Consider the following 17,160-nt stretch of genomic DNA (forward strand, 5'->3'; position numbering starts at 1 on the left):
GCCTTCATAAATAAGGCTCTGACTTTGTTTGCTGTTGATTTGATATTGGATTTTTGATAATGCTTGATATCAACATTTGAAAGAGAGAGGATTTGTATTTGGGGAAACAGTGACGTTTCAAAAGTGATATTCTGTGCTTGTACATAGGTTCTGCGCAGTGTTTCTTATATGTTATTCAAAAAACGATTTTGGGTGCAAATGAATGGTATTTTTATTTGGCTCTCATTTATGATTGCCTTATGCAACTGGTGCATCACTTTATACATGGGAAATAAGTGACACTCTTGTGGCGCAAGACCTTCATAAATAAAGCCCTGACTTCGTTTGCTGATATTGAGTGGTTGTACATAGGTTCTGCGCAGTGCTTCTTACATGTTATTCAAAAAACGATTTTTGGGTGCAATTGATTGGTATTTGCATTTGGCCCTTTTTTATGATTGCCTTGTGTAGCTGATGCATCACTTTAAACATGGGCAATAAGTGACGCACTGGTGGCGCAAGGCCTTCATAAATAAGGCTCTGACTTTGTTTGCTGTTGATTTGATTTTGGATTTTTGATAATGCTTGATATCAACATTTGAAAGATAGAGGATTTGTATTTGGGGAAACAGTGACGTTTCAAAAGTGATATTCTGTGTTTGTACATAGGTTGTGCGCAGTGTTTTTTAAATGTTATTCAAAAAACGATTTTGGGTGCAAATGAATGGTATTTTCATTTTGCTCTTATTTATGATTGCCTCATGCAACTGGTGCATCACTTTATACATGGGAAATAAGTGACACTCTTGTGCGCAAGACCTTCATAAATAAAGCCGTGACTTCGTTTGCTGATATTGAGTGGTTGTACATAGGTTCTGCGCAGTGTTTCTTACATGTTATTCAAAAAGCGATTTTTGGGTGCAATTGATTGGTATTTGCATTTGGCCCTTTTTTATGATTGCCTTGTGCAACTGATGCATCAATTTAAACATGGGTAATAAGTGACGCACTGGTGGCGCAAGGCCTTCATAAATAAGGTCCTGACTTTGTTTGCTGTTGATTTGTTTTTGGATTTTTGATAATGCTTGATATCAACATTTGAAAGATAGAGGATTTGTATTTGGGGAAACAGTGACGTTTCAAAAGTGATATTCTGTGCTTGTACATAGGTTCTGCGCAGTGTTTTTTAAATGTTATTCAAAAAACGATTTTGGGTGCAAATGAATGGTATTTTCATTTGGTCCTTATTTATGATTGCCTTATGCAACTGGTGCATCACTTTATACATGGGAAATAAGTGACACTCTTGTGGCGCAAGACTTTCATAAATAAGGCCCTGACTTTGTTTGCTGATATTGAGTGGTTGTACATAGGTTCTGCGCAGTGTTTCCTACATGTTATTCAAAAAACGATTTTTGGGTGCAATTGATTGGTATTTGCATTTGGCCCTTTTTTATGATTGTCTTGTGCAACTGGTGCATCACTTTATACATGGAAAATAAGTGACGCACTGGTGCCGCAAGGCCTTCATAAATAAGGTCCTGACTTTGTTTGCTGTTGATTTGTTTTTGGATTTTTGATAATGCTTGATATCAATATTTGAAAGATAGAGGTTTTGTATTTGGGGAAACAGTGACGTTTCAAAAGTGATATTCTGTGCTTGTACATAGGTTCAGAACAGTGTATTTTAAATGTTATTCAAAAAACGATTTTTGGGTGCAATTGATTGGTATTTGCATTTGGCCCTTTTTTATGATTGCCTTGTGCAGCTGATGCATCACTTTAAACATGGGTAATAAGTGACACACTGGTGGCGCAAGGCTTTCATAAATAAGGCTCTGACTTTGTTTGCTGTTGATTTGATTTTGGATTTTTGATAATACTTGATATCAACTTTTGAAAGATAGAGGATTTGTATTTGGGGAAACAGTGACGTTTCAAAAGTGATATTCTGTGCTTGTACATAGGTTCTGCGCAGTGTTTCTTATATGTTATTCAAAAAACGATTTTGGGTACAAATGAATGGTATTTTCATTTTGCTCTTATTTATGATTGCCTTATGCAACTGGTGCATCACTTTATGCATGGGAAATAAGTGACACTCTTGTGGCGCAAGACCTTCATAAATAAGGCCCTGACTTTGTTTGCTGATATTGAGTGGTTGTACATAGGTTCTGCGCAGTGTTTCTTACATGATATTCAAAAAATGATTTTTGGGTGCAATTGATTGGTATTTGCATTTGGCCCTTTTTTATGATTGCCTTGTGTAGCTGATGCATCACTTTAAACATGGGTAATAAGTGACGCACTGGTGGCGCAAGGCCTTCATAATTAAGGCCCTGACTTTGTTTGCTGTTGATTTGTTTTTGGATTTTTGATAATGCTTGATATCAACATTTGAAAGATAGAGGATTTGTATTTGGGGAAACAGTGATGTTTCAAAAGTGATATTCTGTGCTTGTACATAGGTTGTGTGCAGTGTTTTTTAAATGTTATTCAAAAAACGATTTTGGGTGCAAATGAATGGTATTTTCATTTTGCTCTTATTTATGATTGCCTCATGCAACTGGTGCATCACTTTATACATGGGAAATAAGTGACACTCTTGTGCGCAAGACCTTCATAAATAAAGCCCTGACTTCGTTTGCTGATATTGAGTGGTTGTACATAGGTTCTGCGCAGTGTTTCTTACATGTTATTCAAAAAGCGATTTTTGGGTGCAATTGATTGGTATTTGCATTTGGCCCTTTTTTATGATTGCCTTGTGCCACTGATGCAACAATTTAAACATGGGTAATAAGTGACGCACTGGTGGTGCAAGGCCTTCATAAATAAGGTCCTGACTTTGTTTGCTGTTGATTTGTTTTTGGATTTTTGATAATGCTTGATATCAACATTTGAAAGATAGAGGATTTGTATTTGGGGAAACAGTGATGTTTCAAAAGTGATATTCTGTGCTTGTACATAGGTTCTGCGCAGTGTTTTTTAAATGTTATTCAAAAAACGATTTTGGGTGCAAATGAATGGTATTTTCATTTGGTCCTTATTTATGATTGCCTTATGCAACTGGTGCATCACTTTATACATGGGAAATAAGTGACACTCTTGTGGCGCAAGACTTTCATAAATAAGGCCCTGACTTTGTTTGCTGATATTGAGTGGTTGTACATAGGTTCTGCGCAGTGTTTCCTACATGTTATTCAAAAAACGATTTTTGGGTGCAATTGATTGGTATTTGCATTTGGCCCTTTTTTATGATTGTCTTGTGCAACTGGTGCATCACTTTATACATGGAAAATAAGTGACGCACTGGTGCCGCAAGGCCTTCATAAATAAGGTCCTGACTTTGTTTGCTGTTGATTTGTTTTTGGATTTTTGATAATGCTTGATATCAATATTTGAAAGATAGAGGTTTTGTATTTGGGGAAACAGTGACGTTTCAAAAGTGATATTCTGTGCTTGTACATAGGTTCAGAACAGTGTATTTTAAATGTAATTCAAAAAACGATTTTTGGGTGCAATTGATTGGTATTTGCATTTGGCCCTTTTTTATGATTGCCTTGTGCAGCTGATGCATCACTTTAAACATGGGTAATAAGTGACGCACTGGTGGCGCAAGGCCTTCATAAATAAGGCTCTGACTTTGTTTGCTGTTGATTTGATTTTGGATTTTTGATAATACTTGATATCAACTTTTGAAAGATAGAGAATTTGTATTTGGGGAAACAGTGACGTTTCAAAAGTGATATTCTGTGCTTGTACATAGGTTCTGCGCAGTGTTTCTTATATGTTATTCAAAAAACGATTTTGGGTGCAAATGAATAGTATTTTCATTTGGCCCTTATTTATGATTGCCTTATGCAACTGGTGCATCACTTTATACATGGGAAATAAGTGACACTCTTGTGGCGCAAGACCTTCATAAATAAAGCCCTGACTTCATTTGCTGATATTGAGTGGTTGTACATAGGTTCTGCGCAGTGTTTCTTACATGTTATTCAAAAAACGATTTTTGGGTGCAATTGATTGGTATTTGCATTTGGCCCTTTTTTATGATTGCCTTGTGTAGCTGATGCATCACTTTAAACATGGGGAATAAGTGACGCACTGGTGGCGCAAGGCCTTCATAATTAAGGACCTGACTTTGTTTGCTGTTGATTTGTTTTTGGGATTTTTGATAATGCTTGATATCAACATTTGAAAGATAGAGGATTTGTATTTGGGGAAACAGTGACGTTTCAAAAGTGATATTCTGTGCTTGTACATAGGTTCTGCGCAGTGTTTCTTATATGTTATTCAAAAAACGATTTTGGGTGCAAATGAATGGTATTTTCATTTTGCTCTTATTTATGATTGCCTCATGCAACTGGTGCATCACTTTATACATGGGAAATAAGTGACACTCTTGTGCGCAAGACCTTCATAAATAAAGCCGTGACTTCGTTTGCTGATATTGAGTGGTTGTACATAGGTTCTGCGCAGTGTTTCTTACATGTTATTCAAAAAGCGATTTTTGGGTGCAATTGATTGGTATTTGCATTTGGCCCTTTTTTATGATTGCCTTGTGCAACTGATGCATCAATTTAAACATGGGTAATAAGTGACGCACTGGTGGCGCAAGGCCTTCATAAATAAGGTCCTGACTTTGTTTGCTGTTGATTTGTTTTTGGATTTTTGATAATGCTTGATATCAACATTTGAAAGATAGAGGATTTGTATTTGGGGAAACAGTGACGTTTCAAAAGTGATATTCTGTGCTTGTACATAGGTTCTGCGCAGTGTTTTTTAAATGTTATTCAAAAAACGATTTTGGGTGCAAATGAATGGTATTTTCATTTGGTCCTTATTTATGATTGCCTTATGCAACTGGTGCATCACTTTATACATGGGAAATAAGTGACACTCTTGTGGCGCAAGACTTTCATAAATAAGGCCCTGACTTTGTTTGCTGATATTGAGTGGTTGTACATAGGTTCTGCGCAGTGTTTCCTACATGTTATTCAAAAAACGATTTTTGGGTGCAATTGATTGGTATTTGCATTTGGCCCTTTTTTATGATTGTCTTGTGCAACTGGTGCATCACTTTATACATGGAAAATAAGTGACGCACTGGTGCCGCAAGGCCTTCATAAATAAGGTCCTGACTTTGTTTGCTGTTGATTTGTTTTTGGATTTTTGATAATGCTTGATATCAATATTTGAAAGATAGAGGTTTTGTATTTGGGGAAACAGTGACGTTTCAAAAGTGATATTCTGTGCTTGTACATAGGTTCAGAACAGTGTATTTTAAATGTTATTCAAAAAACGATTTTTGGGTGCAATTGATTGGTATTTGCATTTGGCCCTTTTTTATGATTGCCTTGTGCAGCTGATGCATCACTTTAAACATGGGTAATAAGTGACACACTGGTGGCGCAAGGCCTTCATAAATAAGGCTCTGACTTTGTTTGCTGTTGATTTGATTTTGGATTTTTGATAATACTTGATATCAACTTTTGAAAGATAGAGGATTTGTATTTGGGGAAACAGTGACGTTTCAAAAGTGATATTCTGTGCTTGTACATAGGTTCTGCGCAGTGTTTCTTATATGTTATTCAAAAAACGATTTTGGGTACAAATGAATGGTATTTTCATTTTGCTCTTATTTATGATTGCCTTATGCAACTGGTGCATCACTTTATGCATGGGAAATAAGTGACACTCTTGTGGCGCAAGACCTTCATAAATAAGGCCCTGACTTTGTTTGCTGATATTGAGTGGTTGTACATAGGTTCTGCGCAGTGTTTCTTACATGATATTCAAAAAATGATTTTTGGGTGCAATTGATTGGTATTTGCATTTGGCCCTTTTTTATGATTGCCTTGTGTAGCTGATGCATCACTTTAAACATGGGTAATAAGTGACGCACTGGTGGCGCAAGGCCTTCATAATTAAGGCCCTGACTTTGTTTGCTGTTGATTTGTTTTTGGATTTTTGATAATGCTTGATATCAACATTTGAAAGATAGAGGATTTGTATTTGGGGAAACAGTGATGTTTCAAAAGTGATATTCTGTGCTTGTACATAGGTTGTGTGCAGTGTTTTTTAAATGTTATTCAAAAAACGATTTTGGGTGCAAATGAATGGTATTTTCATTTTGCTCTTATTTATGATTGCCTCATGCAACTGGTGCATCACTTTATACATGGGAAATAAGTGACACTCTTGTGCGCAAGACCTTCATAAATAAAGCCCTGACTTCGTTTGCTGATATTGAGTGGTTGTACATAGGTTCTGCGCAGTGTTTCTTACATGTTATTCAAAAAGCGATTTTTGGGTGCAATTGATTGGTATTTGCATTTGGCCCTTTTTTATGATTGCCTTGTGTAGCTGATGCATCACTTTAAACATGGGCAATAAGTGACGCACTGGTGGCGCAAGGCCTTCATAAATAAGGCTCTGACTTTGTTTGCAGTTGATTTGATTTTGGATTTTTGATAATGCTTGATATCAACATTTGAAAGATAGAGGATTTGTATTTGGGGAAACAGTGACGTTTCAAAAGTGATATTCTGTGTTTGTACATAGGTTGTGCGCAGTGTTTTTTAAATGTTATTCAAAAAACGATTTGGGGTGCAAATGAATGGTATTTTCATTTTGCTCTTATTTATGATTGCCTCATGCAACTGGTGCATCACTTTATACATGGGAAATAAGTGACACTCTTGTGCGCAAGACCTTCATAAATAAAGCCCTGACTTCGTTTGCTGATATTGAGTGGTTGTACATAGGTTCTGCGCAGTGTTTCTTACATGTTATTCAAAAAGCGATTTTTGGGTGCAATTGATTGGTATTTGCATTTGGCCCTTTTTTATGATTGCCTTGTGCAACTGATGCATCAATTTAAACATGGGTAATAAGTGACGCACTGGTGGCGCAAGGCCTTCATAAATAAGGCTCTGACTTTGTTTGCTGTTGATTTGTTTTTGGATTTTTGATAATGCTTGATATCAATATTTGAAAGATAGAGGTTTTGTATTTGGGGAAACAGTGACGTTTCAAAAGTGATATTCTGTGCTTGTACATAGGTTCAGAACAGTGTATTTTAAATGTTATTCAAAAAACGATTTTTGGGTGCAATTGATTGGTATTTGCATTTGGCCCTTTTTTATGATTGCCTTGTGCAGCTGATGCATCACTTTAAACATGGGTAATAAGTGATGCACTGGTGGCGCAAGGCCTTCATAAATAAGGCTCTGACTTTGTTTGCTGTTGATTTGATTTTGCATTTTTGATAATACTTGATATCAACTTTTGAAAGATAGAGGATTTGTATTTGGGGAAACAGTGACGTTTCAAAAGTGATATTCTGTGCTTGGACATAGGTTCTGCGCAGTGTTTCTTATATGTTATTCAAAAAACGATTTTGGGTGCAAATGAATAGTATTTTCATTTGGCCCTTATTTATGATTGCCTTATGCAACTGGTGCATCACTTTATACATGGGAAATAAGTGACACTCTTGTGGCGTAAGACCTTCATAAATAAGGCCCTGACTTTGTTTGCTGATATTGAGTGGTTGTACATAGGTTCTGTGCAGTGTTTCTTACATGTTATTCAAAAAACGATTTTTGGGTGCAATTGATTGGTATTTGCATTTGGCCCTTTTTTATGATTGCCTTTTGCAGCTGATGCATCACTTTAAACATGGGTAATAAGTGACGCACTGGTGGCGCAAGGCCTTCATAAATAAGGCTCTGACTTTGTTTGCTGTTGATTTGATATTGGATTTTTGATAATGCTTGATATCAACATTTGAAAGATAGAGGATTTGTATTTGGGGAAACAGTGACGTTTCAAAAGTGATATTCTGTGCTTGTACATAGGTTCTGCACAGTGTTTCTTATATGTTATTCAAAAAACGATTTTGGGTGCAAATGAATGGTATTTTTATTTGGCTCTCATTTATGATTGCCTTATGCAACTGGTGCATCACTTTATACATGGGAAATAAGTGACACTCTTGTGGCGCAAGACCTTCATAAATAAAGCCCTGACTTCGTTTGCTGATATTGAGTGGTTGTACATAGGTTCTGCGCAGTGCTTCTTACATGTTATTCAAAAAACGATTTTTGGGTGCAATTGATTGGTATTTGCATTTGGCCCTTTTTTATGATTGCCTTGTGTAGCTGATGCATCACTTTAAACATGGGCAATAAGTGACGCACTGGTGGCGCAAGGCCTTCATAAATAAGGCTCTGACTTTGTTTGCTGTTGATTTGATTTTGGATTTTTGATAATGCTTGATATCAACATTTGAAAGATAGAGGATTTGTATTTGGGGAAACAGTGACGTTTCAAAAGTGATATTCTGTGTTTGTACATAGGTTGTGCGCAGTGTTTTTTAAATGTTATTCAAAAAACGATTTTGGGTGCAAATGAATGGTATTTTCATTTTGCTCTTATTTATGATTGCCTCATGCAACTGGTGCATCACTTTATACATGGGAAATAAGTGACACTCTTGTGCGCAAGACCTTTATAAATAAAGCCGTGACTTCGTTTGCTGATATTGAGTGGTTGTACATAGGTTCTGCGCAGTGTTTCTTACATGTTATTCAAAAAGCGATTTTTGGGTGCAATTGATTGGTATTTGCATTTGGCCCTTTTTTATGATTGCCTTGTGCAACTGATGCATCAATTTAAACATGGGTAATAAGTGACGCACTGGTGGCGCAAGGCCTTCATAAATAAGGCTCTGACTTTGTTTGCTGTTGATTTGTTTTTGGATTTTTGATAATGCTTGATATCAATATTTGAAAGATAGAGGTTTTGTATTTGGGGAAACAGTGACGTTTCAAAAGTGATATTCTGTGCTTGTACATAGGTTCAGAACAGTGTATTTTAAATGTTATTCAAAAAATGATTTTTGGGTGCAATTGATTGGTATTTGCATTTGGCCCTTTTTTATGATTGCCTTGTGCAGCTGATGCATCACTTTAAACATGGGTAATAAGTGATGCACTGGTGGCGCAAGGCCTTCATAAATAAGGCTCTGACTTTGTTTGCTGTTGATTTGATTTTGCATTTTTGATAATACTTGATATCAACTTTTGAAAGATAGAGGATTTGTATTTGGGGAAACAGTGACGTTTCAAAAGTGATATTCTGTGCTTGGACATAGGTTCTGCGCAGTGTTTCTTATATGTTATTCAAAAAACGATTTTGGGTGCAAATGAATAGTATTTTCATTTGGCCCTTATTTATGATTGCCTTATGCAACTGGTGCATCACTTTATACATGGGAAATAAGTGACACTCTTGTGGCGTAAGACCTTCATAAATAAGGCCCTGACTTTGTTTGCTGATATTGAGTGGTTGTACATAGGTTCTGTGCAGTGTTTCTTACATGTTATTCAAAAAACGATTTTTGGGTGCAATTGATTGGTATTTGCATTTGGCCCTTTTTTATGATTGCCTTTTGCAGCTGATGCATCACTTTAAACATGGGTAATAAGTGACGCACTGGTGGCGCAAGGCCTTCATAAATAAGGCTCTGACTTTGTTTGCTGTTGATTTGATATTGGATTTTTGATAATGCTTGATATCAACATTTGAAAGATAGAGGATTTGTATTTGGGGAAACAGTGACGTTTCAAAAGTGATATTCTGTGCTTGTACATAGGTTCTGCACAGTGTTTCTTATATGTTATTCAAAAAACGATTTTGGGTGCAAATGAATGGTATTTTTATTTGGCTCTCATTTATGATTGCCTTATGCAACTGGTGCATCACTTTATACATGGGAAATAAGTGACACTCTTGTGGCGCAAGACCTTCATAAATAAAGCCCTGACTTCGTTTGCTGATATTGAGTGGTTGTACATAGGTTCTGCGCAGTGCTTCTTACATGTTATTCAAAAAACGATTTTTGGGTGCAATTGATTGGTATTTGCATTTGGCCCTTTTTTATGATTGCCTTGTGTAGCTGATGCATCACTTTAAACATGGGCAATAAGTGACGCACTGGTGGCGCAAGGCCTTCATAAATAAGGCTCTGACTTTGTTTGCTGTTGATTTGATTTTGGATTTTTGATAATGCTTGATATCAACATTTGAAAGATAGAGGATTTGTATTTGGGGAAACAGTGACGTTTCAAAAGTGATATTCTGTGTTTGTACATAGGTTGTGCGCAGTGTTTTTTAAATGTTATTCAAAAAACGATTTTGGGTGCAAATGAATGGTATTTTCATTTTGCTCTTATTTATGATTGCCTCATGCAACTGGTGCATCACTTTATACATGGGAAATAAGTGACACTCTTGTGCGCAAGACCTTCATAAATAAAGCCGTGACTTCGTTTGCTGATATTGAGTGGTTGTACATAGGTTCTGCGCAGTGTTTCTTACATGTTATTCAAAAAGCGATTTTTGGGTGCAATTGATTGGTATTTGCATTTGGCCCTTTTTTATGATTGCCTTGTGCAACTGATGCATCAATTTAAACATGGGTAATAAGTGACGCACTGGTGGCGCAAGGCCTTCATAAATAAGGTCCTGACTTTGTTTGCTGTTGATTTGTTTTTGGATTTTTGATAATGCTTGATATCAACATTTGAAAGATAGAGGATTTGTATTTGGGGAAACAGTGACGTTTCAAAAGTGATATTCTGTGCTTGTACATAGGTTCTGCGCAGTGTTTTTTAAATGTTATTCAAAAAACGATTTTGGGTGCAAATGAATGGTATTTTCATTTGGTCCTTATTTATGATTGCCTTATGCAACTGGTGCATCACTTTATACATGGGAAATAAGTGACACTCTTGTGGCGCAAGACTTTCATAAATAAGGCCCTGACTTTGTTTGCTGATATTGAGTGGTTGTACATAGGTTCTGCGCAGTGTTTCCTACATGTTATTCAAAAAACGATTTTTGGGTGCAATTGATTGGTATTTGCATTTGGCCCTTTTTTATGATTGTCTTGTGCAACTGGTGCATCACTTTATACATGGAAAATAAGTGACGCACTGGTGCCGCAAGGCCTTCATAAATAAGGTCCTGACTTTGTTTGCTGTTGATTTGTTTTTGGATTTTTGATAATGCTTGATATCAATATTTGAAAGATAGAGGTTTTGTATTTGGGGAAACAGTGACGTTTCAAAAGTGATATTCTGTGCTTGTACATAGGTTCAGAACAGTGTATTTTAAATGTTATTCAAAAAACGATTTTTGGGTGCAATTGATTGGTATTTGCATTTGGCCCTTTTTTATGATTGCCTTGTGCAGCTGATGCATCACTTTAAACATGGGTAATAAGTGACACACTGGTGGCGCAAGGCCTTCATAAATAAGGCTCTGACTTTGTTTGCTGTTGATTTGATTTTGGATTTTTGATAATACTTGATATCAACTTTTGAAAGATAGAGGATTTGTATTTGGGGAAACAGTGACGTTTCAAAAGTGATATTCTGTGCTTGTACATAGGTTCTGCGCAGTGTTTCTTATATGTTATTCAAAAAACGATTTTGGGTACAAATGAATGGTATTTTCATTTTGCTCTTATTTATGATTGCCTTATGCAACTGGTGCATCACTTTATGCATGGGAAATAAGTGACACTCTTGTGGCGCAAGACCTTCATAAATAAGGCCCTGACTTTGTTTGCTGATATTGAGTGGTTGTACATAGGTTCTGCGCAGTGTTTCTTACATGATATTCAAAAAATGATTTTTGGGTGCAATTGATTGGTATTTGCATTTGGCCCTTTTTTATGATTGCCTTGTGTAGCTGATGCATCACTTTAAACATGGGTAATAAGTGACGCACTGGTGGCGCAAGGCCTTCATAATTAAAGCCCTGACTTTGTTTGCTGTTGATTTGTTTTTGGATTTTTGATAATGCTTGATATCAACATTTGAAAGATAGAGGATTTGTATTTGGGGAAACAGTGATGTTTCAAAAGTGATATTCTGTGCTTGTACATAGGTTGTGTGCAGTGTTTTTTAAATGTTATTCAAAAAACGATTTTGGGTGCAAATGAATGGTATTTTCATTTTGCTCTTATTTATGATTGCCTCATGCAACTGGTGCATCACTTTATACATGGGAAATAAGTGACACTCTTGTGCGCAAGACCTTCATAAATAAAGCCCTGACTTCGTTTGCTGATATTGAGTGGTTGTACATAGGTTCTGCGCAGTGTTTCTTACATGTTATTCAAAAAGCGATTTTTGGGTGCAATTGATTGGTATTTGCATTTGGCCCTTTTTTATGATTGCCTTGTGCCACTGATGCAACAATTTAAACATGGGTAATAAGTGACGCACTGGTGGTGCAAGGCCTTCATAAATAAGGTCCTGACTTTGTTTGCTGTTGATTTGTTTTTGGATTTTTGATATTGCTTGATATCAACATTTGAAAGATAGAGGATTTGTATTTGGGGAAACAGTGATGTTTCAAAAGTGATATTCTGTGCTTGTACATAGGTTCTGCGCAGTGTTTTTTAAATGTTATTCAAAAAACGATTTTGGGTGCAAATGAATGGTATTTTCATTTGGTCCTTATTTATGATTGCCTTATGCAACTGGTGCATCACTTTATACATGGGAAATAAGTGACACTCTTGTGGCGCAAGACTTTCATAAATAAGGCCCTGACTTTGTTTGCTGATATTGAGTGGTTGTACATAGGTTCTGCGCAGTGTTTCCTACATGTTATTCAAAAAACGATTTTTGGGTGCAATTGATTGGTATTTGCATTTGGCCCTTTTTTATGATTGTCTTGTGCAACTGGTGCATCACTTTATACATGGAAAATAAGTGACGCACTGGTGCCGCAAGGCCTTCATAAATAAGGTCCTGACTTTGTTTGCTGTTGATTTGTTTTTGGATTTTTGATAATGCTTGATATCAATATTTGAAAGATAGAGGTTTTGTATTTGGGGAAACAGTGACGTTTCAAAAGTGATATTCTGTGCTTGTACATAGGTTCAGAACAGTGTATTTTAAATGTAATTCAAAAAACGATTTTTGGGTGCAATTGATTGGTATTTGCATTTGGCCCTTTTTTATGATTGCCTTGTGCAGCTGATGCATCACTTTAAACATGGGTAATAAGTGACGCACTGGTGGCGCAAGGCCTTCATAAATAAGGCTCTGACTTTGTTTGCTGTTGATTTGATTTTGGATTTTTGATAATACTTGATATCAACTTTTGAAAGATAGAGAATTTGTATTTGGGGAAACAGTGACGTTTCAAAAGTGATATTCTGTGCTTGTACATAGGTTCTGCGCAGTGTTTCTTATATGTTATTCAAAAAACGATTTTGGGTGCAAATGAATAGTATTTTCATTTGGCCCTTATTTATGATTGCCTTATGCAACTGGTGCATCACTTTATACATGGGAAATAAGTGACACTCTTGTGGCGCAAGACCTTCATAAATAAAGCCCTGACTTCATTTGCTGATATTGAGTGGTTGTACATAGGTTCTGCGCAGTGTTTCTTACATGTTATTCAAAAAACGATTTTTGGGTGCAATTGATTGGTATTTGCATTTGGCCCTTTTTTATGATTGCCTTGTGTAGCTGATGCATCACTTTAAACATGGGGAATAAGTGACGCACTGGTGGCGCAAGGCCTTCATAATTAAGGACCTGACTTTGTTTGCTGTTGATTTGTTTTTGGGATTTTTGATAATGCTTGATATCAACATTTGAAAGATAGAGGATTTGTATTTGGGGAAACAGTGACGTTTCAAAAGTGATATTCTGTGCTTGTACATAGGTTCTGCGCAGTGTTTCTTATATGTTATTCAAAAAACGATTTTGGGTGCAAATGAATGGTATTTTCATTTTGCTCTTATTTATGATTGCATCATGCAACTGGTGCATCACTTTATACATGGGAAATAAGTGACACTCTTGTGCGCAAGACCTTCATAAATAAAGCCGTGACTTCGTTTGCTGATATTGAGTGGTTGTACATAGGTTCTGCGCAGTGTTTCTTACATGTTATTCAAAAAGCGATTTTTGGGTGCAATTGATTGGTATTTGCATTTGGCCCTTTTTTATGATTGCCTTGTGCAACTGATGCATCAATTTAAACATGGGTAATAAGTGACGCACTGGTGGCGCAAGGCCTTCATAAATAAGGTCCTGACTTTGTTTGCTGTTGATTTGTTTTTGGATTTTTGATAATGCTTGATATCAACATTTGAAAGATAGAGGATTTGTATTTGGGGAAACAGTGACGTTTCAAAAGTGATATATGGCTGAGATACCCGCCACCCCCTCTCAACACAATCCCCAAAAGGAGGGAAACCGGAAACAGTTCTTAAAGTTTTTGGATGTGGGATGGAGTGACCATCCCGGCCGTATTTATTAACACAAAAAATTAAAACATTAAACGTTTTCATGTTATGTACAATTTCATTATCACATTACGATGTTTGGCTAACCTTAACATAATCTCTAATACAGAGGTTCTCCTAGCCGAACTAGCATCCTACAAAAACATTCTCTAAGAACACTGAAATTGTACATCCTAACGTTTAAGGGCCAACGGCAAGGTCATAACCGGTGTCAAGATCCCTAACCAGACTTACCCCTCCCACTTGGGAGGGGCGACAGCACAGAGGCTTACCTCAAGTGCAACTACTAACAATTTCCCTTGACTTGACGGGGGCCCTTAAGACTCGACGCCATTTAAAGGTCGTTCGAACACTTGTGTGTGGTATCTAGAAGGTATCGTTGACCTCTCCCCACCCCACACAACTTACCGCATCTGCCGTCGCAGATGACCCTGGCCCCGGGAAATTCCCCAGGAGGGGGCTGTAACCCCTCCTACAAAGGAAGGGGCCTTGACCGCCTTTCCTTTACTTCCGGCGACCCGCCCTTAGACGGGACCGCCTCCCCACTGAGGGGCCAATGGCCACCTCTCCCGAGCGCTCCCATCCGTGTTGGGTGACGCCCACTCATAGGGATCTACCAATTAGTGCTCACCGATCATGACCTTACCGCCTACCAAAAATAAATACGACAATTCTGAAACCTATGAAAACATTGGTCACTACGACCGAAAGAGCATGCTAGAAATGCAACACTACATCAACTCATTTTAATCGTAACAACCTAGACTGTATTCACCATACTTTATTATGATTAACCACAAACTGATACTGTCACAGCCTGTAAACGAAATGGAAAAACCAACTTATAACTTCACTTTATTGCACAACAACTTGCTGTCCTCAGGGGCTGGTGGGTGGGTCAAAATTGGCTCTTCGTTCCGTCCCGAGCTCACGTGTAGCGAGGAGGTGCAGCTTCGGAGCACAAGAACAAGAGGACGTCTTCTGGTCTTGCGCCTTCTTTTATCCGTCTTCAGGGTGGGCGAAAAACCCGCCCCTGCCCGCCCCGAGGGCGTGGCCGGCTGCGTCGGTGTCTAGGCCAGCCCACTCTAGGGCGGGAAAAAGCGCGCCCCGGCTACGCCGCTTCGGGCATACCAGCCGAGACGCGCCTCCCGCCCAAAAATGGCTTCCCGGGGGGATCGAGGCACTCAGCCATACGTTCGGGGGGACCGAGTGGTCGCCCCTTTCCATATGGCTGAGATACCCGCCACCCCCTCTCAACACAATCCCCAAAAGGAGGGAAACCGGAAACAGTTCTTAAAGTTTTTGGATGTGGGATGGAGTGACCATCCCGGCCGTATTTATTAACACAAAAAATTAAAACATTAAACGTTTTCATGTTATGTACAATTTCATTATCACATTACGATGTTTGGCTAACCTTAACATAATCTCTAATACAGAGGTTCTCCTAGCCGAACTAGCATCCTACAAAAACATTCTCTAAGAACACTGAAATTGTACATCCTAACGTTTAAGGGCCAACGGCAAGGTCATAACCGGTGTCAAGATCCCTAACCAGACTTACCCCTCCCACTTGGGAGGGGCGACAGCACAGAGGCTTACCTCAAGTGCAACTACTAACAATTTCCCTTGACTTGACGGGGGCCCTTAAGACTCGACGCCATTTAAAGGTCGTTCGAACACTTGTGTGTGGTATCTAGAAGGTATCGTTGACCTCTCCCCACCCCACACAACTTACCGCATCTGCCGTCGCAGATGACCCTGGCCCCGGGAAATTCCCCAGGAGGGGGCTGTAACCCCTCCTACAAAGGAAGGGGCCTTGACCGCCTTTCCTTTACTTCCGGCGACCCGCCCTTAGACGGGACCGCCTCCCCACTGAGGGGCCAATGGCCACCTCTCCCGAGCGCTCCCATCCGTGTTGGGTGACGCCCACTCATAGGGATCTACCAATTAGTGCTCACCGATCATGACCTTACCGCCACAGGTCCGGATAGTTGACCGGCTATCCGGACCCCCCACAAAACTCCTACCTAAAGGTCATGTTCCAAAGATTTTAACCAGGCTAGGAAGTCTCCTATGAGTAACTCATTCCCCGCCCTCGACAAATGCACACCATCCCCCAGATACATACTGTCATCATTAATACAATTATGCGAGATCGAATGCAATGCCTTGGAACGGAACAACCTACTCACTTTGTTATTCAATTTTCTAACAGAATGATTCAAAGCAGGGATCGAGATAGCCCCCCGCCACACTTTTCGTGGGATCATATGAGACCATGCGATTAGGCACCCCGGAACTCTCCTCGCTAACCAACTTACCGTGGAAAGCATAGCCTCCAGGAGAAGTCGTCTACCGGTGGTGACCAAATCATTGCCCCCCAAATGCACTATGACTATGGACGGCGGTGACCTCATCCGCTCTAACAAGCCCTCAAAAAATTCCTGAAACTGGTCAATACAGAGACCGCCCCTTCCGTAGAAGGACACTCTGTACCCGTATTCCTCAGGTACGTGAACCATGTCACCTGCTTTGAATACGTCTGCAGCCCGTCTCACGTATGAGTGGCCCACGACCCAAACCTCCTTCCTCACAGCCGGTGACGTGCGACCGCTGACCTGGTGTTGGGTCGACTGCTCAGTCTGCCCTGCCGCGTAGGCTTGCGCAACTGAAAACAAACAAAAAACAAGAGGCGTGAGTACATGATTACAGCTTCACAACATGTGCAATCGCACGTACCTCTTATAACAATTGGAGGACCAGCGCCCCACACGTTTCACTTGTTCTATATTAAGACCTCTGGCTGTAGCTTCAGTGGCAGCCCCTAT

Source organism: Lissotriton vulgaris, chromosome 2_1 (assembly GCF_964263255.1).
Source record: "Lissotriton vulgaris chromosome 2_1, aLisVul1.2, whole genome shotgun sequence".
Taxonomy (NCBI): domain Eukaryota; kingdom Metazoa; phylum Chordata; class Amphibia; order Caudata; family Salamandridae; genus Lissotriton; species Lissotriton vulgaris.